The sequence below is a fragment of the Peromyscus leucopus genome, chromosome 3 (assembly GCF_004664715.2).
Source record: "Peromyscus leucopus breed LL Stock chromosome 3, UCI_PerLeu_2.1, whole genome shotgun sequence".
In the NCBI taxonomy this organism is placed as follows: domain Eukaryota; kingdom Metazoa; phylum Chordata; class Mammalia; order Rodentia; family Cricetidae; genus Peromyscus; species Peromyscus leucopus.
In genome coordinates, this window is record NC_051065.1 from 122,502,812 (window position 1) to 122,529,469 (window position 26,658).

Sequence of the window (26,658 nt, forward strand, 5' to 3'; positions counted from 1 at the left end):
TAGCGCATAATGTGGAACTGTCCCAACACCATGGCATTGCTGGAAGTGTTGAGAATTATAAAGGATGAGATCTTAATTTACATTTCATTTGAATTTCTATCACCTTGTGTCTTGCACAGTCAGTCTTAGGATTTTTTAGTTGCAGGAAACTTGGTAGTGCTTTGAATAAAAATAACACTCAGTGTGGTGACTTGTTGGAGGTCACCACAAATGGATGGACTTAAGCCCAGACATCTGACTGCAACTTCTCCCTGGTTCTACAAGAATATGTTGAGGCCATTTTCCCCTGCTGATGTGCAATGCATGCTGATGAGACGCTTCATATTCTTTCTTACTGACCTATTTGTAGCTTCCTCTCTGAAGTAAGACACCCTAAGGCAAGCAAAAATATTCAAAAAGAATATTTACCTCAATTATAACTTAAGGATGAAGCTAAAAAAACCACCTCATTATATATGTCAGGGTCATTGGAAGTTGGCAATTTTCTGTCATCTTGGAAAGTCTTTTTATCATGAATATACTTATATGTACAAATGAAGAATTGGAAGCCAAAGAGATTTAGTTAGACGCAGTTATGTATTTAGATGGACTGCAACTATTTTGGTTTATTAATTATTCTCTAGGCCAGTAGAATAGGCATACAACTGTGGGTTCACTCTGTTTCACAGGGCAAAGGAAAAAGAGGGTAGCTAATATTTATATCATAGAGTTCCAGCTCAAAGCCTTTGTTAATGTATGGTTATGTTAGATGCTGCAGGAAACGTAGGGGTTGACTAGGACCAAGATAGAGAGCCCAAGCTTTCAGAGATGGTTGGTAGTCAAGTTCAAGCCTGTTAGGATGACATCCCACTTATGCAGATATAAGTGAATTCCAGAACACTGTGTTAAATTATTATTAAAGACCAAGATTAAAGTCAAAGAGATGTGCCTAAGTCTCATTTCTTCCACTTACTATGTCTATGACCTTAGAGTGATATCTTTTATATGGAGATGATAGTCATGCTGGCCTCTTGGCATGGTTTCCATGGCTGTGGTAATAAGAAGGAGTGCCTAGAAATAGTGGTGGTTGTTTTTGTTATTGACATTGTTGTTATTCATATTTTAATGAAATGGCTATGCACACATTCTAAATCATTGAACACTTAATGAAGTTTCTAATCCAGTAGAATATTTAGAAAAGGAAAGTAAGATACACATAGAAATCATATTTCCCTGCCTCACTGTGGAGAGTAGGGTATTTTCTCATCAGAATTCATATGCCATGATGCCACAAGAAAGACAGAGAACTGTACAGTTCTCTGCTGCCATCTTGTATGTCCCCACAACATAAAGCTTCCAGGTATACCATGATATGATGAAGCATATCTTGGCCACCACATGTTTGTACAGATATAAACATTGCTGAGATAATAGCTTTTACTTATCATCACAAATTAATTTATTTCTTGCCATCTAATAAGATGGGAACAGTAGTTCCTCAACTATAGTACAAGTGTTTTAGGGAGTTCACTGTTAAATGTTTAGTAATCATTTATGTGTTTTGGTGTGTGTTAGGAAAACAGTAGTTTTCTGTCAATAGCAATGAATTTTAAAAAAAAAAAAACACTGTTAAAATACATTTAATTAAGTCAGTATACATAAGAGAATTAAGTTTTCATTGTTACAAAAGGATATGCCAAAGTAGTGAGTGTGGTGTGTGCATTGCTGAAGACAGGAACTACCCCTCCAGAGCCATTTTTGAGTGAATTCTAGTGGATTTAGAAAGACATAGGATAGAATTAAGATTTCCTGCCTATGGTGTGTGTACAGAGATTTCTGACTCTAAGTACTGGACTAATGAAGCTCTATCCAAAAGTGGTAGTCTGGCAAGCATAAGGACCTGTGTTCAGTCCCTAGAACACATATTTTTAAAAGCAAGGCCTGGTGACATACATTCATAATTCCCAGGCAGGGAAGAGCCTGGGGTTCCCCAACCAGTCGATTCGGCCCACGTGGCATGGCATTGTCACAAGAAAACAAAGTGGACAGCTCTCAGAGAACCACACTGGATATCTGCCTCTGACCTTCACATGCATGTCATGTACAGTGTACATGTTTACCTGCACATCCAAGAACATGCACACACATACACACATGGACAAAAAACCTCCAAATTTCTGCATGCTTATAATACCAGTACTAGGGAAGCCGAGGCAAGATGATCAGTGTTTCAAGGCTAGCCTTGGTTATATAGAGGTTATATAGAGGATTTGAGGCTAGCCTGGACTACAAAAGACACTGTCTTGGGAAACACAAAAAGAAAAAAAGAAAACCTAAAATTTTCAGAACAATAAAAAAAAAAAAGGAAGGCCTAGGAGAGGAGGAACATTGGAAATATGAAGGAAGGGAGGCAGGCATGCTCATGTGTGAACAATAAAGTCAGGGTGTCCCAGCCAAGGACCCCCCTGCCTAGTTGGACTTCATGTGCTTCAGTGGTCTCTCTGGACTTGGTCACTGGCACTCAGATGTAATCTACTTCTCTACCAAGTCCCTCCAATTCTTGTGTTGTTGTGATATGGGGGTGGAGATATGAACTTCATTTGCTCTGTAGGGTCCTAGAGGATAAAAATCCTGTTACTTTAAGGATGATCCAAGGCAGTTAGGAAGCTCTTGTGTTTCTCGGCAGTTGAGTCTGACTTCCACTGGTGTTAAGGGGCAGTGCCCATATGTAGTGGAGAATGCTATGCTGCCAAGTCTCTACCAAGGACATTAACATAAACTGACAAATACAATTGAGAAATCTGCTCCATGAAGCACAATAAAAGCAAAGGAAAACCATTCTGAACTCAGCATGAACTATGCCAAGTACTCAATCCCACATCAAAAGCCCACACCTTTAGTACAACTGTAGTCACTTAGCCTTGGATATGATATATTGCTGTATTTTAATTCACTTTCTGGATCTACAAAGAGACTGACTTATCAGAGAAGTTGCTCTCTAACCTTAAAATGTGCTTGTGTTCATTTTGATCTCTTCATATGTCTGGGATTAAAACTCTGGGAAGGTTAGACATCACAACACATTTTTCCCTTAACATTTTTACAATAATTGTGTCATTAGCCACTCTCTTAAAATTTAATTCTCTTACTCACTAGGTCTGGCCCAGTTATTTGGAGAAAGGTAGGAAATAGATATTTTCAGACATGAGATCAGTAAGTAGGGGAGAAGAGGACACATCCTCTACATGAGACAGGAGGTTTAAAAAAATCCCTAGCAAGACTCCATCTAAGGGATAACTATTCTGATTATGCATGAGCAGGCTTCCAGACTCTGGAATTCTGACAGGTACTCGAGAGACTCCTGATTATCCTCCTATCGTCTGAATTTCTAAGTTTTGCTGATTTTATTTTTGATGCTAGTTGTAGTATATTTGGAATCTGTTTGCTGTTTAACCCTAAGCAAAACCACTTTTCAAATCAGACTCCCCAGTCCTAACAGAAAGTATCCTACTTATCTTTAAACAAAGATATGCATTTATGTCAATGTTATTAAAAGCTACAAGAAAGGCCAGCTACCTTTACATGGTAAGCATTTATGTCAATGTCATTAGATCTGTAAGAAGGGCCAGCTACTTCTACATGTAGGAATGGACTCAGTAATTCATTTTTAACTTCATACCAGAATTAACTGTGTGCTGTTTTGCATGGCTACACAGGTTTTATATGATAAGTATTTTTGTCATAGGCCTAAAGCAGAGCACCTGAGAATGTTTGTCTTGGCTGTGGATGGACAAGATAAAAATAGTAATAACAGCCCTATCTTCTATTGATCACCTCCAGGGCTCAGCCTGTAATGCAGGCTCTTAAAGCCATGGATGTGATTACCATGGTTATCTTGCCCAACTAACTCCAAAGTGACCTTGTGTAACAGTGGTTACTGGTTTCAGTCTATGCTTTGACAGGCATCCTCCTACAGATGAAAGACATTGTCCATGTCCCCTCACAAGTAAAAATTGGGTAGAGTGTTTTATGGGCACACAGGTCTCCTGGTCTTTGCCCCTAACCTACTGCATCTACACATACAGAGATAAGACCTGAAAAAAAAAAATGTTAAATGACACTCCAACTGATCTTTTGCTCACCTGAGTTAGAGAATGAATGAATTTGCACACCATGACCAATAGGCTATATCCAGCCATCTGCCTGGTTTTGTATACCCCAAAGCTAAGAATAGCAGTCACAAATTTAACTGGTTGGAGAAAGAAATGTCATTTTTTGAATGTGGAAACTTTATGGAATTTATATTTAAATATCCATAAATAAAGTGTAGTTAGAAGTCACACTGACCATTTGTTTACATAACCGTGCTTTTAAACTGTAGCAAGAATGTAGAGTTGCTAATACAGAAACTTTGTTTCTTGGCCTACACGGCCTGAAATATTTGTTATTCAATTCTTTGGATGTATGTGGATCCTTTGTTTTGGATAATTTTTCCTTAAATAACTCTTAAAAGTTTGGAGTGAGACGTATTGTAACCCAACCATACACAGTTATGCTTGTACCTCATCCTAACCTACATGCTGGAAATTCCCATTAGATGACTAGATACAGTTGGTAGAGAGATTTCTTTCCCAGGACATTAGTCCCACTGCCGAATTGGTAGAGTGAACCTTGAACATATGTTGAACATATGTTGAAAATACAGAGAGGCAATAGGTAATTAACTGCCACAGGATGAAAACTCTGGGGCCATTCATCAAACAGTGTATTCAGCTTAATTCTCTATAGGATTTGTGCAACTTCAGATAGTTACAACAAGAAATAAACCCTGCAATGTGAAGGACAGTCGCTGGGATTCTGTAACACACAAACCTTGCACTGTGACCAGGTTCATCCAGTTGAACTACTTTCTGCCTTGCTCTTTTCCCAGGTTGCTCCTTTACTAATGTGTTGAGATACTGACTTCTGAGATAGGCCAACTAAAAGTTTAACATAATTTCACCCGAATGCTGAGTTCTTTTTGTGCATCTGTTTCTTTTAATTCATTTCATGCAATCACTCTCAGAATAAGACAGAAATTAATTTTTACTTCAAGGAGCTATGGTAGAGTTATCAGCAGGCCTTCACTCAGACACCATATACTCCTAAGGAAAAGTGAATTTTGCATTTGTTTCCAACCCTGTAAAATGAAGATGTTCCACTGACTGAGTGAACATTCAATTGATTGCTTCCTTGCCAAATGAAGTGATCATTGTTCATCTCATCAAAACTTTAGCTGTAGCTGGAGTTTCCTCCAGTCCTGCCTGGCCCAAGGTCAGGACAAATCTCTGTAGCATGAATCTTAGAGGGTCTTATTAATTAAAACAAACCTGGAGCCAAGTATTGGAGTGAACACTGGAAGATCAGAGAACCAGAACAAGCCACAGCTACCTCACCTCGCCGGATCCTCAGGGGATCCTGTTTCCTCAAACCGGAAGCTTCTGTGTCCTCATCCCAATGGCTCTCAGCTGAACTGCTGTTCAAAAGCCTAAAGCTTAACCAGCCAAATGCTTCTAGTTTCTGGTCCTCACGCTTTATATACCTTTCTGCTTTCTACCACCACTCCCTGGGATTAAAGGCTCGCTTTCTGGGATTAAAGGCATGAGTCACCATGCTTGGCTGTATCCTTGAACAGATGGATTTCTGCCTCTGGAATGTTAGGATTAAAGGTGTGAGTGCCACCATTTTCTAGCCTTTGTATCTAGTGCCTGTTCTATCTCTGACCCCAGATAGGTTTATTAGGGTGCACAATATTTCAGGGAACACAATACCACCTCAAATCTCTCTCACCCACCAGTCCCACAGCCGCTCAGACCCAACCAAGTAAACACACAGAGACTTATATTGCTTATAAACTGTATGGCCGCAGCAGGCTTCTTGTTATCTAGTTCTTCTATCTTAAATTAACCCATATCTATTAGTCTATAAGTTGCCATGCTGCTCATGGCTTACCGGTACCTTACATGTTGGTACTCATAGAGGTAGCTGGCAGCATCTCTCTGCCTTAGCCTTCCTGTTCCCAGAATTCTCCTCTCTCCTTGTCCCGCCTATACTTACTGGCCAATCAGTGTTTTATTTATTACCCAATCAGAGCAACACATTTAACATACAAAACATCCCACAGCATTCAGCCATGTTTAGAAAGAGCAGCTTCCTCGAGTACATTCATCTGTGTGTGTGTGTGTGTGTGTGTGTGTGTGTGTGTGTGTGTGCGCGCGCGTGTGCAGTGGAACCATTTTGAGGGCAGGGGAAATGAACTTGAAGCAGTCTACATCTTACATGGAAAATTATTCAAAGTTTTGTCCAGATTTGACTGGGGATCAATCAGATATCAGTAACCAGCAATGACGTTTGGCTGCTAACACACAACAAAAGCTTTTAACTTTAGACCCTTATAACAGAATGCATTTTGACCTAATTAGATGTCTTCCACTGGAACCAATTATTTCCAGGCGATAATTAAGGGCCTTCCTAATAGGATTAGCACAATTTATGACCCAAGGCACCTAAAGTAGGGAAGAAAAGTTCATTGGTTAGAAGTGCTAAATACTAATTATGATAGTTCCTTCCATAGTACAGTGGCCAGGTCATGTCAGTAGTAGATCCTCTTAGCATCTCAAATAGTAGAAAAACAAAACAACAAAAAAAGTGTAGGCGGTTGTACCTCATGTTCTGCCCATACTCACAGTAGCTTGACATATTTGGAAATCTAATGGCACAGGACATAATGATTTCCTCTGACATTCATGGGAACCTTGACAATAACAACACAGATTTCACAAACTATATGGCTTTAGCAGTACCAGCTATAGGCATAGTGATTGCTTCTTTTAAACAAATCTCTCAAGAAAGAGACTTTGTAGCATTGAGATTAAAGTTTATGAAGGATGCGCTCCATGAGAACCTTTCCCACCTCTGGTGTGCACTTGACTTTTGTATACTTGACTATGAGGAAAACAGCATTCCTTGACTTGTATTTCTTTGTACCCAATTCTGTTCTCTTTGACCTATTAGCATCTGGGCCAAAGCTAAGCATCACCACATTCGTGTTTTGATATAACAGACGCACTGTGAGTCAGCCAGCTTGTAAGGAAGCATTACCCTCATCACTAATAATCATGAAAATACATTTAAGTATTCAACTAATTTACATATGAGATAAGTAAAAGATAATAGTAGCTTTGTGGATGAGCATGAAAGTAAAATGGTACTCAAACACCTGGAATGCTATTCACATTCTGGTAAGTTTTTTGCACCCTAATAAGCCTCTCTGCCAACGCGAAAAATCCAAATCAGACTGAATTAGGAAAAGCCCTGGTTTAATGGGTAGAGCATACCCAGGTGATTCTCTAACCCCCCAGAGAGGAGACAGGGATGAGAAAACAGAAAACCATGTGTCTTTTTTCTGGGATGCAGCTTATATACCCTATGGGAGTGGTCTTGAGCCCCTCTGAGGGAGGAGCTGTGTTTGGTGGACGTTGAAGAGGTGGGTTTGGGGAAAGAGATGGGGGAGGGGAGTTGAAGTAGATCTTCTACCAGAACACATTCAACCAAAATAGACACTCCGAAAATAAGGTTGACAAAATATAATCAGTATGGACCAGAAATTCCATTTCTGGGCACTTACCCTGGAGGAAGTCACAGATAAATGCTCTAAAAATGCAAAAAAAAGAAATAACACAAGCCATTTTAAAGACTAACAGTGCATGATGTATTATTTAATTCATGTATTATGGCTAAATGCCAAGTTGGTAATATAAAATTATGCTATGTAATTTTCAAACAAAAAAGGTACATATGCAACATAAACATAAACCATGGGAAAAGGGACCTAGAATGTTCTTTTCTTTTAATTTTTTTTATTCATTTTACATACCAACCACAGAGTCCCCTCTTATCCCTCCTCCTGCTCTTCCCCTCCCCCACCTCCCCCACCTCCCCCTCTGGCCCAGCTCCATCCCCTCCTCCAAAAGGGTAAGTCTTCCCATGGGGGGACAGCACAATCTAGTACATTCAGTTGAGGTAGGACCAAGCCCCTCCCCCATGCATCAAGGTGTCCCACCATAGGTAATGGGCTGCAGGAAACCAGCTCATGCACCAAGGACAGATGCTGATGCCACTGCCAGGGGCCCTTCAAACAGAACCAACTACACAACTGTCTCCCATATGCAGAGAATCTAGTCCGGCCCCATTCAGATTCCACCACCGTTAGTCTAAAGTTCATGAGTTCCTATGAGCATGGTTCAGTTGTATCTGTAGATTTCCCCATCATGATCTTGACTCCTCTTGCTCATATAGTCCCTCTTCCCTATCTTCAACTGGGCTCCCAGGGCTCAGCCTGCTCCTTGGTTGCAGATCTCTGCATCTGCTTCCATCAGTTACTGGATGAAGGCTCTATGATGACAGTTAAAGTATTCACCAATCTGATTACCAGGGTAGGCCAATTCAGGCACCCTGTCCACTATTGCTAGTGGAGTCTAATATGGGGTCACCCCTGTGGGTTCCTGGGAATTTCCCTAGCACCAGGTTTCTCCCTTACCCCATAATGTCTCCCTTTCAAAATATTTCCTTCATTGCTCTCCTACTCTGTCCCTGTTCCAGCTCAACCATCCTGTCCCCTCATGTTCTTATCCCCCATCCCCTACCATCCATTGCCCCCTCTCATCCTCAGTTTACTTATGGAGAGCTCCTCTGTTTCCCTGTCCCAAGATGATCCATGTGTCCCTCTTCGGGTGCTCCTTGTTTTCTAGTTCCTCTGGAGCTTTGGGTTGTAGTCTGATTATCCATTGCTTTACATCTAGCATCCACTTATGAGCGAGTGCATACCATGTTTATCCTTCTGAGTCTGGGCTACCTCACTCAGGGTGATATTTTCTAGTTCCATACATTTGCCTGCAAATTTCATGACGTCATTGTTTTTTACAGCTGTTTAATACTCCATTGTATATATATACTGTATTTTCTTTATCTATTCTTCAGTTGAAGGGCATCTAGGTTGTTTCCGTGTTCTGACTATTATGAAAAATGCTGCTATGAACATAGTTGAGCAAGTGTCCTTGTGGTATGATTAAGCATCCCTTGGGTATATGCCCAAGAATGTTATCTTTGGGTCTTGAGGTAGATTGATTTCCCCTGCTCTAAGAAGTTGTCATACTGACTTCCAAAGTTTGTGCTCCCACCAACATTGGAGGAGTGTTCCCCTTCATATTCTCCAATGTAAGCTGTTATCAGTGTTTTTGATCTTTGCCATTCTGACTGGTGTAAGATGGTATCTCAGCCATTTTGATTTGCATTTTCCCAATGACTAAGAATGTTGAGCAATTCCTTAAATATCTTTTGGCCATTTGAGATTCTTCTGTTGAAAATTCTCTGTTCAGATCTGTATCCCATTTTTTAATTGGATCATTTGGTGTTTTGCTGCCTAGTTTCTTGAGTTCTTTATATATTTTGGAGATAAGCCATCTGTCAAATGTGGGTTTGGTAAAGGTCTTTTCCCATTCTGTATGCTTTCATCTTGTCTTATTTACTGTGTCCTTTGCTTTCAGAAGCTTCTTAGTTTCAGGAGGTCCTATTTATTAATTGTTGCTCTTAGTATCTGTGCTACTGGTGCTTTATTTAGGAAGTGGTCTCCTGTGCCAATGCGTTCAAGACTACTTCCTACTTTCTCCTCTATCAGGTTCAGTGTAGCTGGATTTATGTTGAGGTCTTTGATCCACTTGGATTTGAGTTTTGTGCATAGTGATAGATATGGACCTATTTCCAATCTTCTACATGCTGCCAATTATGCCAGCACCATTTGTTGAAGATGTTTTCTTTAGTCCATTTTACAGTATTGGCTTTTTTTTTTTTTGTCAAAAATCAGGTGTTCAGAGGTGTGTGGATTATTGTCAGGATCTTCAGTTTGATTCCATTGGTCCACATGTCAGTTTTTATGCCAATACTAAGCTGTTTTTATTACTATAGCTTTATAGCAGAGCTTAAAGTCAGGGATGGTGATGCTTCCAGAAGTTCCTTCACTATAAAGGATTGTTTTAGCTATTCTAGGTTTTTTTTGTTTATCCATGTGAAGTTGAATATTGTTCATTCGAGGTTTGTGAAGAATTGTGTTGGTATTTTGATGGGGATTGCATTGAATCTGTAGATCGCTTTTGGTAAGATTCTCATTTTTATTATGTTGGTTCTACATATCCATGAGCATGGGAGATCTTTCCATTTTCTGATATCTTCTTTAATTTCTTTCTTCAAAGACTTAAAGTTCTTGTCATACAGGTCTTTTCTCGTTTGGTTAGAGTTACCCCAAGGTGTTTTTTTAATCATTTGTGGCTATTATAAAGGGTGATGATTCTCTGATTTCTTTCTTGGCCCATTTATCATTTATTATAGGAAGACTACTGTTGTTTTTTGTTTATTTGTTTGTTTGTTTTTTAGTTAATCTTGTATCCTTCCACATTACTGAAGGTGTTTATCAGTTGTAGCAGTTCCCTGGTAGATTTTTGGGGGTCATTTATGTACACTATTATATCATCTGCAACTAGTAAAAGTTTGACTTCTTCCTTTCCAATTTGTATCCCCTTAATCTCCTTTTGTTGTCATAGAGGTCTAACTAGAACTTTGAGTACTATATTGAATAGATATGGGGAGACTGGACAGCCTTGTCTTCTTCCTGATTTTAGTGGAATCGCTTTGAGTCTCTCTCCATTTAGTTTGATGTTGGCTTGCTGTAAATTACCTTTATTATATTTAGGTATGTTCCTTGTATTCCTGATCTCTCATAGATCTCTGTCATGAAGGGATATTGGATTTTGTCAAAGAATTTTTTGGTGACTACTGAGATGATCATGTGGTTTTTTTTTCTTTCAGTTGGTTTATATGATGATTACACTGACAGATTTTCATATGTTGAACCATCCCTGCATCTCTGGGATGAAGCTACTTGATCATGGTGGATGATTTTTTGATGTGTTCTTGGATTCAGTTTGCCAGTATTTTATTGAGTATTTTTGCATCAATGTTCATGAAGGAGATCGGTCTGCAATTCTCTTTCTTTGTTGCAACTTTGTGTGGCTTGGGTATCAGGGTAGTTGTAGCTGTGTGAAAAGTTTGGCAATATTCCTTCTGTTTTTATTGTGTGGAACAATTTGAGGAGTATTGGTACTAGTTTTTCTTTAAAGTTCTGGTAAAATTCTGCACTGAAACCATCTGGCCTTGGGCTTTATTTATTTATTTTTGGGTTGGGAGACTTTTAATGACTGCTTCTATTTCCATAGGAGTTATAGATCTATTTAAATTGTTTATCCAGTCTTGATTTAATTTTGGTATACAGTACCTATCCAGAAAATTGTCTGTTTCTTTTAGATTTTCTAATTTTGTGGAGTACAGGTTTTTGAAATATTACCTGATATTTTTCTGGATTTCCTCACTGACAGTTGTTGTATCTCCCTTTTCATTTCTGATTTTGTTAATTTGGATATTCTCTCTCTGTCTTTTGGTTAGTTTGAATAAGGGTTTGTCTATCTTATTGATTTTCTCAAAGAACCAACTCTTCTTTTCATTGATTCTTTGTACTGTTCTCTTTGTTTCTATTTTATTGATTTCAGCCCTCAATTTGATTATTTCCTGGCATCTACTCATCCTGGGTAAGTTTGCTTCTTTCTGTTCTAGAGCACTCAGGTGTGCTGTTAAGGTGCTAGTGTGAGATTTCTCCAACTTCTTTATGTAGGCATTTAGAGCTATGAGCTTTCCTCTTAGTACTGCTTTTATAATGTCCATAAGTTTGGATGTGCTGTGCCCTCGTTTTCATTGAATTCTAGGAAGTCTTTAATTTCTTTCTTTATTTCTTCCTTGACCCATTGGTGATTCAGTTGAGTATTATTCTGTTTCCATGAGATTGTAGGCTTTCTGTAATTCTGTGTTGTTGTTGAATTCTACCTTTAAGCCATAGTGGTCCAATAAAATACAGGAGGTTATTCCAATTTTTTTGTATCTGTTGAGATTTGCTTTGTGACTGAGTATATGATCAATTTTAGAAAAGGTTCCATGAGGTGCTGAGAAGAAGATATATTCTTTTGTGTTTGGGTAGAATGTTCTGTAAATGTCTACTAGGTCCATTTGAGTCATAATGTCTGTTAGTTACCTTATTTCTCTGTTAAGTTTTTGTCTGGCAGTCCTATCTATTGTTGTGAGTGGGGTGTTGAAGTCTCCCACTATTAGTGTGTGGGGTTTGATGTGTGATTTAAGCTTTAGAAATGTTTCTTTTACAAATGTTGGTGCCCTTGTATTTGGGGTATAAACGTTCAGAATTAAGACTTCATCATGATGGATTTTTCTTGTGATGAATATGTCGTGTCTTTCCTGATCATTTTTATTAATTTTAGTTTGAAGTCTATTTTGTTAGATATTAGAATAGCTACACCAGCTTGCTTCTTAAGTCTATTTGATTGGAAAGACTTTTCCCAGCCCTTTACTCTAAGGTAGTGTCTGTCTTTGAAGTTGAGGTATGTTTCTTGTATGCAACAGAATGATGGATCCTATTTTCATATCCATTCTGTTAGCCTATGTGTTTTTATAGGTGAATTGAGTCCTTTGATATTAAAGGATATTAATGACCAGTGATTGTTACTTCCTGTAATTTTTTGGTGGTAGTGTTGTATGTTTCCATTCTTTGGGATTTGTTGGTGTGGGATTATCTATTACCTGTGTTTTCATGTATGCATCTAACTTCCTTAGGTTGGATTTTTCCTCCTAGTGCTGTCTTTAGGGCTGGATTTGTGGATAGATATTGTTAAAATCAATGGAATATCTTGTTTACTCCATCTATGGTGATTGAGAGTTTTGCTGGGTATAATAGTCTGGGCTGGCATCCATGGCTTCTCAGTGTCTGTGTAACATCTGTCCAGACCTTCTTGCTTTCAGAGTCTCTATTGAGAAGTCGGATGTTATTCTGATGGTTACTTGGCCTTTTTCCTTTGCAGCTCTTAATATTTTTTCTTTATTCTATATATTTAGTGGTTTGATTATTATGTGGCAAGGGAAGGTTTTTTTGGATCCAGTCTATTTGGTGTTTTGTAAGCTTCTTGTATCTTCATAGGTATTTCCTTCTTTAGGTTGGGAAAGTCTTTTTCTATGATTTTGTTGAATATATTCTCTGTGTCTTTGAGCTGGTGTTCTTCTCCTTCTTCTATCCCTATTATTCTTAGGTTTGATCTTTTCATGTTGTCCTCTATTTCCTGGATGTTTTGGGATATGACTTTAATGTTTTCTTTGACCAACGAATGTGTTTCCTCTACTGTATCTTCAACACTAGAGAGTCTCTTTTCCATCTCTCTCATTCTGTTGGTTATGCTTGCATCTGTAGTTCCTGTTCATTTACTCAGATTTTCCATTTCCAGCGTTCCCTCAGTTTATGTCTTCTTTATTGCCTCTATTTCGATTTTCAAGTATTGAACTGTTTCCTTTACCTGCTTGATTACTTTTTCTTGGTTTTCTTGACCTTTAAAAGGGATTTATCGATTTCTTCCAATTTTTTGTTTGTCTTTTTTTAAATTTCTTTAAGGGAATTTTTCATTTCCTCTTTAAAGGCCATTATCATTTTCATGTCATTTTTAAGGTCGTTTTCTTCTGCTTCTTCTACATGGGGGTGTTCAAGTCTTGCTGTAGTAGAATGATTAGGTTCTGGTGGTACCATATTGCTCTTTATGTTGTTGAATGTATTCTTGCACTGGCATCTGCCCATCTCTTCCTCTAATTGGTGTAAACGGTGTCTGTGTCTCAGAGAGTCGCTCTTAGTCGAATTAGCACTGGCAGTGTTGGTGTCTCAGGAAGCTGCTGGGGTCTTGGGTAGATGGGTGAGTTTAGGGGACAGAATGGGTCTTGCGGATTGCAGGGTCCAATGGGGAGTGGTGGTGGGAAGGCCTGCCCTCAGGATTCTTGGCCTGCAACTGGGGCTGCAATGGTTGGGGGTATGGGGGAATGGGTTGTGCCTCTGCACCCAAGGCCTAGAAACTGGGGTGACTGGATAGGAGAACGATGACGCACCTCTTGGTCCAATCAGAGCTGGCAGAGTCTGTGTCTCAGGGAGCAGTTGCAGTCTCGGGTGCATGGGTGGGTTTGGGGGGTGGAGTGGGACTTGTAGGTTACAGAGGCGGATGGGTGGTGGCAGTAGTCAGGCCTGCCTGCAGGGGTCTTGCCTGCTGGCTTGCACCTGGGACTACAATGAGTAGGGGTATGGAGGCATGGGTTGTGCCCCTGGACCTAGAGCCTCGAGGCTGGGGTGATCGGCTAGGAGAACAATGACTCATCTCTTGGTCCAACTGGAGCTGGCAGAGTCTGTTGAGTGTTCTGGTATGAAGTTAGGTTTTAGCAATGTTACTCATAATCTCCTTGTATAGAATTTTAAATATATATTCTTAGAGGAAAAGGGTGAGGATATATGAAGATGTGTTGAAAACTGGTAATTCCAGAAGTGCGTATTGATAAATTGTTGCCATAGTGATGAAACATCGCAAATTTGAATGGTCAGATCAGAACTCCATACTGCAGCTGAATTTTCTATTTCTCACCCTCATCTTGTAGACCAGATATGACATTTGTACTAATGGTACTTAACCCACTCCATGCAAATGCTTTCTTTTGTGGTTTAAAAAAAAAAAAGTAGGATTAAAAAAAAATGGATTGTTTTTCCTTAATGAGCATTTACCAGTTAGAATTAGCCAAACAAACAAACAAAGGCACCACAATATGACTCTCGAGCTTCATTAAATGTGAAGCACATAATTAATTTCTTTTCCAGCCATTCAAAGACACTTGTGTTGTACTGATTCAGTTTAATTGAACTTATTACCACAAGCAGATAATAAGAAATATATTGAAGATATCCATCTGGCTTGCATCGGAAAACTCACATTTCATTCTTCATGGCTGTCATAGGCCATACTAATTGCCTCATTTCAGCTGGTTTACAATCAGTATGATTTAGCTATTAATGCGATAAAATTCTTACCAGAGAAGAAGTTGATATTAAAAGCATAGATCTCTGACCTACCTCTGCTACCACTTCTGCACACATCCTCGGCATTATTAAAGTTATATATTTTTAAACACATAAATAAAAATCCATCTCTTTCTCGTGTTCATCTTTTTAGGTTACATCAGTCACCTCTCCACACAGCTATTCCTCTACCCGAGGAGAGACATGGTTTATGATGGGCTTTTCAGTTCATTAAATGTTTACTTCCTTCCTTAGCGGAAATGGATTTTAAATGGCTAATTGTTTAATAAATAAAAACAAGAGCAAAATTAGCTACCCTATCTCCTGCTCCTGTCTTTGAACTTCATGTGGTTTCCTGCTTTGTCTGACTGTCAGTTTTCACAGACACAGAAAGCAGAGGGCACATGGAGTGTGTATGCTTGTGTTAAATAACCCCCCTCCTTTTGTGAGAGAGGTGGCCCCGTGGAGGGAGGGTTGTAACACCTGCTCCCAACTCTGAAAGAGAAGCTTTGATCTTTTTACAGACCCTGAACTGGAAATGTGTCCAAATAATTCACAAGTGACTTTACCCTTCCTTTCTTGGCATTTGTTTTCTGCACCAGCCGCAAGAGGGGTATGACTCTCCCAAAGGAGCAGCCTCACCGAACCATGATTGAATTTCTCTGGCTGTCATAGGCAATCAGATCTTAGAAAAACACCCCAAAGACTCTAGGCCTTAAGGTTAAATACAGAATCTGACCAAGATGAAAGCAAGTTAATTAACATTTCCATCATCTCTCTGTGATTTACTTTAGCAGGGGCCATTTCTAAAAGGTTAAAGTGGTTTTCTCTGTTATGCATCCATTTGAGGAGCTGAAAGTAGGTTCCTGGGTTCACTGTGTAAGAGAGGAAGTGTGGGCAGAACATTGAGAGCAGCGGTGACTTTTCACGTGGCCTTCTCTTGGGTCTGTAATCAGTGTGCAAAAGTGCAAGACATGTTATTAAATGAAGATTGAAAAAAATCTGCTTTGAAGATTTTCCAAACTGGAAAACATGTCAGCTGACACCTTACTAACTTCCCCTCTTTTCTCCATTCAGAAGTTTGTCAGAGCAGGAAAAGCTTGGATTCTACTTTACCAGTTGTGGGAGCCCACAAAGGTTTTCTAGTGAGACTTGAGCTTGCTTTACACAGCAGAGCTGCATTCGGGGATGGCTTGACCACATGCAAGGTCACCAGTTGCCTGGAATGGTCTGCACTTGGCTGTGCTGGGGCGAGGTCTTTTGCTTCACTCCTTGGTACTCCTTTAAACACCCTGTAGAAGAGACAGAAGGGGCTGGTGGGTTTTGACCCAGGCCCTCCCAAGGCTATTCTATGTTTCTAACTGTCTCTCTCCTTTATACTTCTATCTACATATTCCTCATTTCTCCCTGCTCAAGAATACCGGGGGGGGGGGGGGAGCCAGTCTCCCTCAACCAAATAAAATGCACAGGGTCTAATCAATGGCACCTTCTCCTCCATATATATATATATATATATATATATATATATATATATATATATGTTCTTGACCTACTCTGATCATTCCTGGTACAATGTTTGTCTGTCTCCATTGGCTTAGCATACAGTGTAGGAAGAACATTTGATCACTGTGCTGTTTGCCTCAGCTTTCCTTAATGAATAAGACAAAGAATGTCTAAGAATAATGGCCAGTATTGTTGCTGAAGACTCTCTATATTGCAGTTCCAGTATGTGAGGATAACCAGATATACCATCTCCTTCTTAGGTTACTGGAAGCCACAACCAAAAGCATCCGAGCAGTATGGGAGCTCTCAAGTAAACATACAACTCCTGACTGTTCCCCAGATCCACATAGCCAGAAGATCCAGGGATGGGACCCAGAATTGTCCTCTTTAACTAGGTTCCCAAAGAATGTCCTTGAGCAAAAACTGCAAGGCTAGGAGCTAATGCTCTAAGGGTGGTTGATATTCAAAGCAGGGACAGGTGTATTCAAAGAGCATGTGTGGTTACTTTTCTCGTTGCTAAGACAACAGCACCTTAAGCAAGGATGAGTCCATTTGGGCTCACAGTTTTGTGGTACAGTCCATCATAGAGGAAAGCCATGGTGGCAAGAGCTCAAGATGGCAGGGTCACACTGTGTCCAGAGGAAGCAGGGACAGATAAATGCTTCCAGCCAGCTTGCTTTTTCTCCATTTTATTTAGTCTGGGGTACCAATCCACAAATTGATATGGCCCACATTTAGAACATAACTTCCCTCCTCAATTAACCCAATCTATGCCCAGAGGTTTGTCTACAAGGTGATTCTAGAGTTCGTGAAGTTGGCAATCCATATTAACCATCACAGCATACAAGGGACATGGAGGAAGGAGAATGAGTAACTAGCAAAGGGAGTAATCAAAAATTAACAGATCAATAAAATTCATAATGTCAAGAAAAGTAAAAGAAGGGACAAGAGATGACTCAGAAGTTAAGAGCATTTGATCTGTAATCATGAGGACTGGAGTTCCTCTGGATCCAAGTACCAATAAAACAAGCTGGGTGTTCTTCTAAACACCTGTAACCTTAACTCCTAGCTGGGGAGGGGCAGGAAGATTGCTAGGGTTTACTAGTTTCCAGGTTAGCAGAGAAAATATGAGCCCCATGTTCAGGGAGAGATCCTGACACAGAAAAATAGATAGAGAACACTAGACATCCTCTTCTGGCCTTCATGCACACGCACAGGTATGTACACACTAACATACATGTTCAAAAACTCATGTACAGAAATAAATATTTTTTTGTATAAAGTAAGGTCTGAAGAGATGGCTTAGCAGGTAAAAGAACTGCTGCTTTTGCAGAGGACCTGAATTTGATTTTCAGCACCCATGTCAAGTAGATCCCAACAGCCTATAACTTAAGTTCCAGGGAATCTGAGACCTTTTCTGGACTCCACAGGCATTTGAACTTATGTGCACAAACTCACACACATAAACACAAGTGTTTAGAATAATAAAAATAAGTCTTAGTGAGATAAAGAGTTAAAAGCAAAAATAATGAAAGTCAGAGGAATATTATATAAGAACCTAAAGGCAAACACTTCCTGAATCTACACAAGGGACCTGAAAAATAAGCCGGAGCTGGGGGAAGGCTACAAGGGGAATCAGGGTAGCAGAGGAATGTGGGAGATGAGAGGATACAGTGATGTCTAATACCTCATATGCTAATCTCAAAAATGTTTTAAAGCTTCAAGGAAAATACAATGCCAAACTGGTGTGAGCTCATATCATAGGTGAGGGCCCTGAAGGACTGCTGGGCATACTCCAGGAGCTGAGGCCAGTACAGGCACTCGTGGTTTTAATTTCTTGTTAATCAAAGTAAAACAGATTCTATGAACTGGAGCTAAGTGATCCTGATAACATCACAGGGAATTTTTATATCTTTGAGGAAGATTTAGGAAGTGATTAATACATACATACATAAGAAATTTGTATTATGTATTAGTTATGCAACATTTTGTATAATTAATTATGCAAAAAATCTATACATTATGTATAGAAATATAAGAAATAGATAATCTCATTGTTCAAAGAATTCCACATCTTTTAAACTTTTGTTTTAGAACAGGTGAAAGTGGATGAACTTCCACCAGAAACCCTTCCAGAGAGCAACTTAATCATTCATATAACTAAGTCACTTTGTATGGTTCACTCTTTAAAAAAAATAATTTATTCATGTGTATGTATGTTTGTGTGTGAGTATATACACATGAATGCAGACACCCTTTCGGGAACCCAGAAGAGGGTGTCAGATTCCTGGAGCTGGAATTGAGGGTGTTTGTGAGCTACCTGATCGAGGTCCTGGGAAGCAAACTCAAGTGGTCTGTTTGAACAGCATGTGCTCTTAACCTCTGAGCCATCTCTTCAGCCCGCAGTCCACCTTTTGCAATATTGCTGTGTTGCAGGTTAAACTTTCCACATGACTTGAATAGAGGACAGCAATGTCAGTGTTGGAGGTAGACCTCTAGTTATTACTTCCTTTCCTCAACCTTTTGCTATTGAAATTTCTTATCAGCAGCACTGGGCACTGCTGATAACATGCAGAGTGAATTCTGATCATATGAATCACTAGGGGATAGATTAAATGACAGAATCAGCATTCAGAATTACCTTGAAAAGATCATCTTGGGAGCCAAATGTGACAAGTTTCATTTTAATCATCATAAATATGGATTTGCATTCAGGTTCTAAGCTCATGATGAATTTCAGGGTCAGGCTTGTGTTAGAGGTTTTAGTTGACCATAAAGCAATTGATGGCTCAATTACACTCTATGCTTTCTAAAAATGCAAATTAAATCTAGAATGTAATACTGTATCCTAAGCAAAAGAGTGAAACCTTTAAGATCTACCATAGCACTTGGGGCAATAAAACTAATGAAGGATATTGCTTTTAATTCCAGATAGACATTAAGATTTGGAATCAGCTTAAAGAGTGGCATCTGGGATAACAATAAAAGGAACAGCTATGGGAAGTCAGGCTGGCTAAGCTACAGAAGACTCACAGAGGGCGGAAGGGGGAGGGATGGTCATTATTTACAGACATTTAAAGAGCTATGAAACTCTAGGTGACCTGAGAGGGCAGGAGCAGTGGAGATGGGAGGTAACCACAGGGGCTTATTCATGTCAAGTAAAAGGTAAAAAGCTGGAAACAAGTAGGCCACTGAAAATATAAAATTCCTGATTTTTCTATTGTTGTTGACATTCATTTCAGACTGGACCTCTGCTCTGGGGAAACCCTACAGAAAGAATCCATGCATCAGAGGGAACGTGTGGTCTGAGTGGCCTATTGAGGGAATTTTCTATTCACCTCAGCTTTCTCAGGACCTTCCCTGAATAAACATTGACCTGTGAGCTCCTCCCGTCTCTGAAGTGCTAGCATCCCGTGATTTTGATCTCTGCCCTAGTCTTCTCCTAACCCCTGAGAAATGTGTGCTCCTACTTATAATTGGCTTTGTTGTCTTATTCCAGATTCTTACAGAACCTTTTCTTCCCATCTGGCATCAATTTAGCCATTATCAGCAATGCAGTATGTGTTTTTTTTTTTAAAGTTGTTCTGTAACATGAAATAATATTGTCTCAAGTAGCATATTATTATATAGCATCCAGTAAAAATATTTTTTTTATACTTAATCATGTGTTAGGGCTTTATGGAGTCCAGTGAATAATATCCTGTTCAAATGTCTAGGCTTGGGAACTAGTTGAGAGTAAGCCATACAATTAAGCAGATGCCAATCATAATTACCTGTGTCACTTTGATTATTTTCAGTTATTAAGTTATTAGGTAATCTAAACTGAGCTTGTTAAGGATGTGAGAAAACTGGAGAAGTGGATGTGTCTACTCTTTGTATTTATGATTCTACACTGAATCTGCATTTCTCTCCAGCGTCTATAACAAGAGGTTATCAGTGGGTAAGAAACCCAGTTATCTGCATGGACATGAGCTTCCCAGCAGCAGTCTGTGGTTAATTGGGACAAGAAAACACAAGTCATTATCTTTGAGAAATCTGAAGCAAATGGAGGCAGGTTGTCACCTCTCACCAGAAAACAAATTAGTCCTGTCTTTAGAAAGACTTTGCTTTTCCCAGCTGCTGACTACGGATTCCTGTCAACTGCCAAACCAACGGGGACACTGTAGATTAGTGGTATTGAAATCATGGTCACAAAACACCCATGAACCCATTTTCTCATTTTCATGAATATTCCTAACTGATTGAGTGGTGTGCTTGAACGGCACAGTTTGTGTGAAGCGTCCGCTTCCGAAAATCAAGGTGTCATTTCCCAGCTGAAATCATTAGTGATCCGTCTTCTTGAGAAGTTCTTGTATACAGGGGGGAAAGGCCCTAAATTATAGACAAAGAAACTACCTCTGGGTTAACTTACCTTTGGAGACCGCCATCTGGGAATGTGTGCAGTTCAACTTTAGCACAGGAGAGAAACAATAAAACAGAAGATGCTGTGCTAGGTGGTGAATAAAACTGGGAACAGATATGACTTTCTTTTCCTTCTTTGTAGGTGTGTGAATGTGTGTATGTGTGTGCCTGGGTAGGTAGATATGCACATATCTGTAGAAGCCTGAAGACGTCGGGTATCTTCTCAGTTGGCATCCACCTTGTTTTTTTGTTTTTTTTTTTCTTTTGAAACTCACTAAAGTAGGTTAGGTTAGCTGGCCAGTGAGTCCCACGTGTCTCACGTGTCTCTGCCTTCTCGGGGATACATGCATAAATCACCATGCTTGGATATTTTTCACATGCATTCCTGGAGATTGAACTCGTGTCCTTATACTTTCAAGGCAAGTGCTCTTCTGACTGGGCTGTCTCCTCAGCTTCCAAGAGATAACTTTTGAAACTGTGTGAATATAGGAATGATCACAGTAGAGGGGAAAGAATTGACTCTGTGTGCTTGTAGGTTGTTCCTGGGTCTATTAGTGACAAACAGGGTAAACTGGACAGGACATGTCTTCCGGACTTCAGTTTTCTCACCTCAAAAATGAAAAGCCTTTATCATGGAGAATTAAAGTATCTTCTCTTAAATGGCTAAAAAAACCCATTGGAACAAACCATTACCACACTCTCATTTCAAATTTCTCTGTAAGTCTACAAAAAACAAAAAGTCTGTTTGGAAGTATAACTCAACTTCCTGGTGAAAAATAAGATGAAATCTCTCATGTGGAAGAGAGTTGCATTATGGGAACATTTATTTCAAACAAATTCAGGTTGTGATCTCTGAAAGGAAAGGAGAAAAAATTACAGTTTAAGCAGTGCGGGCAGGTTTACCAACCAGTTCATCTGCAAGAGAATCAAGTTGCCACACTGAATCAAATTCCAGTGTTTGATGACATGCTGATGTTATTCAATACAGTCTCCAAACAAAAATAGTTATTCCATCTTTTACTCTACTCAGAGCTCATAAATTCAGAACTCCAGCAGCTGACCAAATAGCCATATCCTTTAAACATTTGTCTATGCCACTGCATACTTGGAAATACACAAAAAACTTGTCTATACCCATTAGAGTGGCAGCATTCCACTGTTGTAGCTCTTCACAGCAGGAATTCTACCTCAGGATTCTGTTCTGTGACCAGAGCATTGTGTGCTTGGATGAAGCCTGTCTGCAGACAAGGTGAAGGTCACCCTTTCAAAGTCTGGGAGGGGTTCCTGATATTCTTTGAATCTCTTACAGGGTCATTCTCCTGTCTTGAAAGTTGCACATATCCACAACTAAATACCACTATAGACCCTTCTGAGTAAAATCTAGGCATCATAAAAGCCTTCCTTCCAGACATAAACCTTTGGTTTACACACATACACACACACACACACACACACAAACACACACACTCTTACACATACAGGTACACCAACATGTACATGTGCCCACACAATTGAACATGCATACTTTCATGCATTTGCATCACACTCATACAAAAAAGAAAATATGGAATATTTAAAAATGCATGATTGGGGACCTAAAGAGATGACTTGGATGGTAAGAGCATTTGCTGTTTTTGCAGAGAACCTAATTTGGTTACAAACACTCACATCAGGTGGCTTCCCGTCACTTTTAATTCCAGTTCCATACCATCTGATATCCTCACCTGGCCTCTATGAGTACCCGCACGTGCACCCCTGCCACTCCCCCCCCACACACAGGGTACCTATACATAGACTTAAGCCCACACACATACATATAAAATAAAGCTTTAAATTAAGTGCTAAGTAAATTTTTAAGTAGAAGACCAGAGAGAGACAGGTCCTTGATGGAGTATAGCCAAAGGGACATGAATTTTGATATGGAATAGGCTTGGTTTTTTTATTCCAAAGCTACTCTTCTTAGGAGATCTGTTACATGGGAAAAGCTAATCTTCAGAAGTTTTAGTATTCTTATCTATAAACTGGAAATTTTGTCCAGTTACAAACATTAGGATGTGTATAACATATAGAATGTGTATAAAATACTTAATGGCAAAAAAAATTACTAATTAGCTCTTGGTGTCTTGGTGTCTAACCAAGCACCCATCATTGTACATGTATTCTTTTTACACTGGCCTCCATGATTTCTACTGCCAGTTACCAAGGAGCTCTCTCTCAAAGTTCATGCCTTTGTGTATGGCTACACTTCTCTAAGAAATACACCAAGATCCATCAGTGGTTTTGCAACAGCCTAGAGATCTAAGAGATTAAGTCGTTCCTTCTCAGACAAAAGTAAACCATCATTCTATATCTACTTCTTATATGCATGTTGTTTTACTGTCATGTAAGTCTTATGATACCCACAAATCCATGCACTCAGCAGGGAAAACTGTTCCAACCTGCAGTGTGGTGGACTTTTTACTGGTTCTCTAACATACCAGTATCCACCTGCTCAGAATCCTTCCTGTTATGCAGAACAGTGATGTGGGCCACTGAGGGGTGTGATTGATATCTCAGGGACTTGTAAATTCATCAAGGAGCAGATATAATTTCTATGTATCTGATTAACCTTCTCTGTGAGATTACCATCCGTTCTGTAATGCCAGTGACTTATTCTCCACTCAGAAAGATGGATATCAGCTCATTTTAATCAGTACCCTACAAAAAGTGTCACCTAGCTCTGCCTGTGGTTAACTGTAATGTCTGCCCCAGACGGTCCTGTCATTTGTCAAATTACTTGGTTTTGTTGAAAGCACCTAGGAAATAAACTTGCCTTTATTTAAAGACAGTATGCAGAACAATGCATTAGGTTAATAAAATACTTGCTTGTTTTCTGAATAAAGAGAAAGTACTGATGGGTTTTTTAAAAATCCCTTTACCCATCTCCATTATGCATCAGTGGCTTGGCAATCCATATCCTAACATGTGAGCAAGAGAGTCCTAGCATAAACCCTAAGTATCTCACAAGATAACAACATAAGAACAAATAGTAAAGTATCATGGGGTTGTGGAATAGCCATTTTATGAAAATCAGCATATATACAGAGTGCTGTGGATACAGTAATACAACAGAGATAAACTAGGACTGCCCTGGGCAAACAAAGACATATGTCTACCCAAAGTTGAGTAATCGGGATGCTTGAAATAGTAGTGTTCCTGAGAAGTACTCATTTTCTGGCGCCTCATTAAAAAGTCCTTTGGAATACAAATGAATCTCAGCATATTATTCAGCGGTGTAGGAAATGTATGGTCCATGTTCAAAAAAACAGTTTCTATTAGAGAATATGAGGTTTCCATTGTTAGGAAGGGGTGGGTTTGGACATGAAGTCTGGGCAGCTTTCAGGCCCTAAGTCCCTCTTCACTGTCAGTTTAGGAGGAGTGCTAAAACTTCTACCTACACCTCTGTTTGGAGGCACAGTGAGTCAAACAGAAAACTGTCTCCCCCACACATGAATGCAAAGCTACAGAACACAGAATGGTGGTACTTGATCTCACACAGAGCCTCCAAAGAAAGCAAGCCCACCACAGCAGCCATTCCTGAGACATAATAACAGCAAGTTCTAGAAGCAAGGTTTACCCTGAGCAAAAGGTAGACTCTCTTATAAAGGTTGACAGTATCTTCAGGTCATTAAACATGATAAGGAAGCCTAAAACAAATAGTGTTTAGGGGCTTTTTAGGTGGCCTTTGACTCCCCCCTTCAAAGCAGTTTTACCCTCTTCCTCTCTAAGCCTCAGACTCCATCTTTGTAACATGAGACCAATACCCGCTGCTATCTACAAGGCAACACAAGAAAGAACACTCACCGCATTGCCAGACACAAAGACAGGTTTTAGTTATCTGTAAAGCATGATACAAGTCCCCCAAATAAAGAAATGATAAAGAGATGAAAATGTTAATTACCCCAATCTGATCTCAACATACTGTATACATTTGCCAGATTATCACACTGCCTCATATAAATATGTGCACATATCTTTAAATTAATGAAAGGGTTTTTTTTTTTTGGAAAAAAAAGATTAAGAAGATTAAGATCATTCCTCATATTTGTATACTGACTTACTATGTTCTGCCTCATAAATCTGTGCCATTCCTTTTTATTTTAAGAAAGGAGAGGTTGTTCCCTCCTGAGGCTTATTTATATAAACACCAACATATATGTACATATACACATCACACCAATACACACAAAACAAGCACACACACACACATACAGAGCCCTCCTGCACAGTGCCTGAGTGCTGGGATTGCAGATGTGTATCACCACAAACTATTCCAAAGTTCCTTAACCATGATTAGATACATACTATAAAACATATAAGTCAGCCTAGGGCTTACTGACTGGCCAGCCTAATTTAGGAAGCTCCAAGACAAAGAGGGACCCTGCCTCAAAAAATATAATGTAGATGATTCCTAGAGAATGATACCCAAGGTATCTGTTCTGTATATACCCCCCTACACACACACACACACACACACACACACACACACACACACACACACACACATGCACATGACCCACACACACACAGAGAATGCCTAAAAAGCAAGATTAAACTTATTTGCTACTTAATTATGTGAACCTTGAGTATTACTTTCTGCCGCACAATTTTATGTTTTATGTTTTCTAAATTTAAAATTTCCTCCCAGAGATAGAAAGAAAAAAAAAGAGTCTCATATTTCTCAAAGCTTAGCGTGAGTAGAAACCTTCCTGCCCCTCCTTCCCACTTTCCTCAAGGCAACTAGTTCCACTCACTCGGCCTTTGCTGACCTTCGGTTTGGCACTGATTTTCATCCTTAAGTAGCATTCCCATATCAGTATCTCTTGGTCCTTTGGTTTCAGGGATTATCTTCTAATTTACAGAAAATATGGTCTAAACTAAACATGTAGGGCACACCTTCAATCCCTGCTACTCCAGAGGCCACAGCATAAGCATGAAGTTGACCATAGCATCGCTTGCATAGTCCAGCCCTGCCTTAAATAAATAAATATGTCTTTAATTCTACGTCATACATCTTCCTTCCTCGTATAAATAAATAATAATTCTGGCTAGCTCTTTAATCTGTGGCTACAATTTTAACTATGCAGTGTTGTTCCCAAAGAAGTAATAAAGCAACCTATGATTACTTCTCTCTCCCTCCCCCTCTTCCTTCTCCCTCCCCTCATTCTTTATCTCTCATTGTTCTCCCATTATTTTTTTTTTTTCTTTTTGAGGCAGGGTTTCTCTGTGTAATAGTCCTGGCTGTCCTGGACCTCTGGAACTCACTCTGTAAACCAGGCTGGCTTTGAACTCAGAGATCCACCTGACCCTGCCTCCCTAGTTTTGAGATTAAAGAAATGAACCGCCACTGCCCAGTTTTCTCCCATTCTTCTTTATTATATTTTTATTGGTTTATTTATTGTGCGTATGGTTGTGGGGAGGAGGGGCATGCATGGCCCTGTGCCTGAATTGAAGTCAAAGGACACCCTGCGGGAGTCAGTTCTCTCTTTCCACCATGTGGTCCAGGGGATTGAACCCAGGTAGTTAGGCTTGGTGACAATCTCTTTCACTGCTTAGCCGTCTCACTGGCCCTCTTCCATTCCTTCTTTCTGCCTTTTCCAGCATGTCTGTGTTTGTTAGTTTTCTAAAACATTAGTGTTACTAAGGCATACCCTAAGCTTCTGAATTATTTTCCAAAATAGAATAGGATTTTATGTGCTTTGTTGTTTTGT

The 26,658-nt window shown here is 39.5% G+C and overlaps 1 protein-coding gene across 8 annotated transcripts in view; it reads left to right on the forward strand.

Annotated features, from left to right (window-relative positions):
- The window catches only part of Cntn4 (contactin 4), a 1,006,259-nt gene that overhangs the window by 922,372 nt on the left and 57,229 nt on the right, over nucleotides 1–26,658 (forward strand). The window lies entirely within an intron of this gene.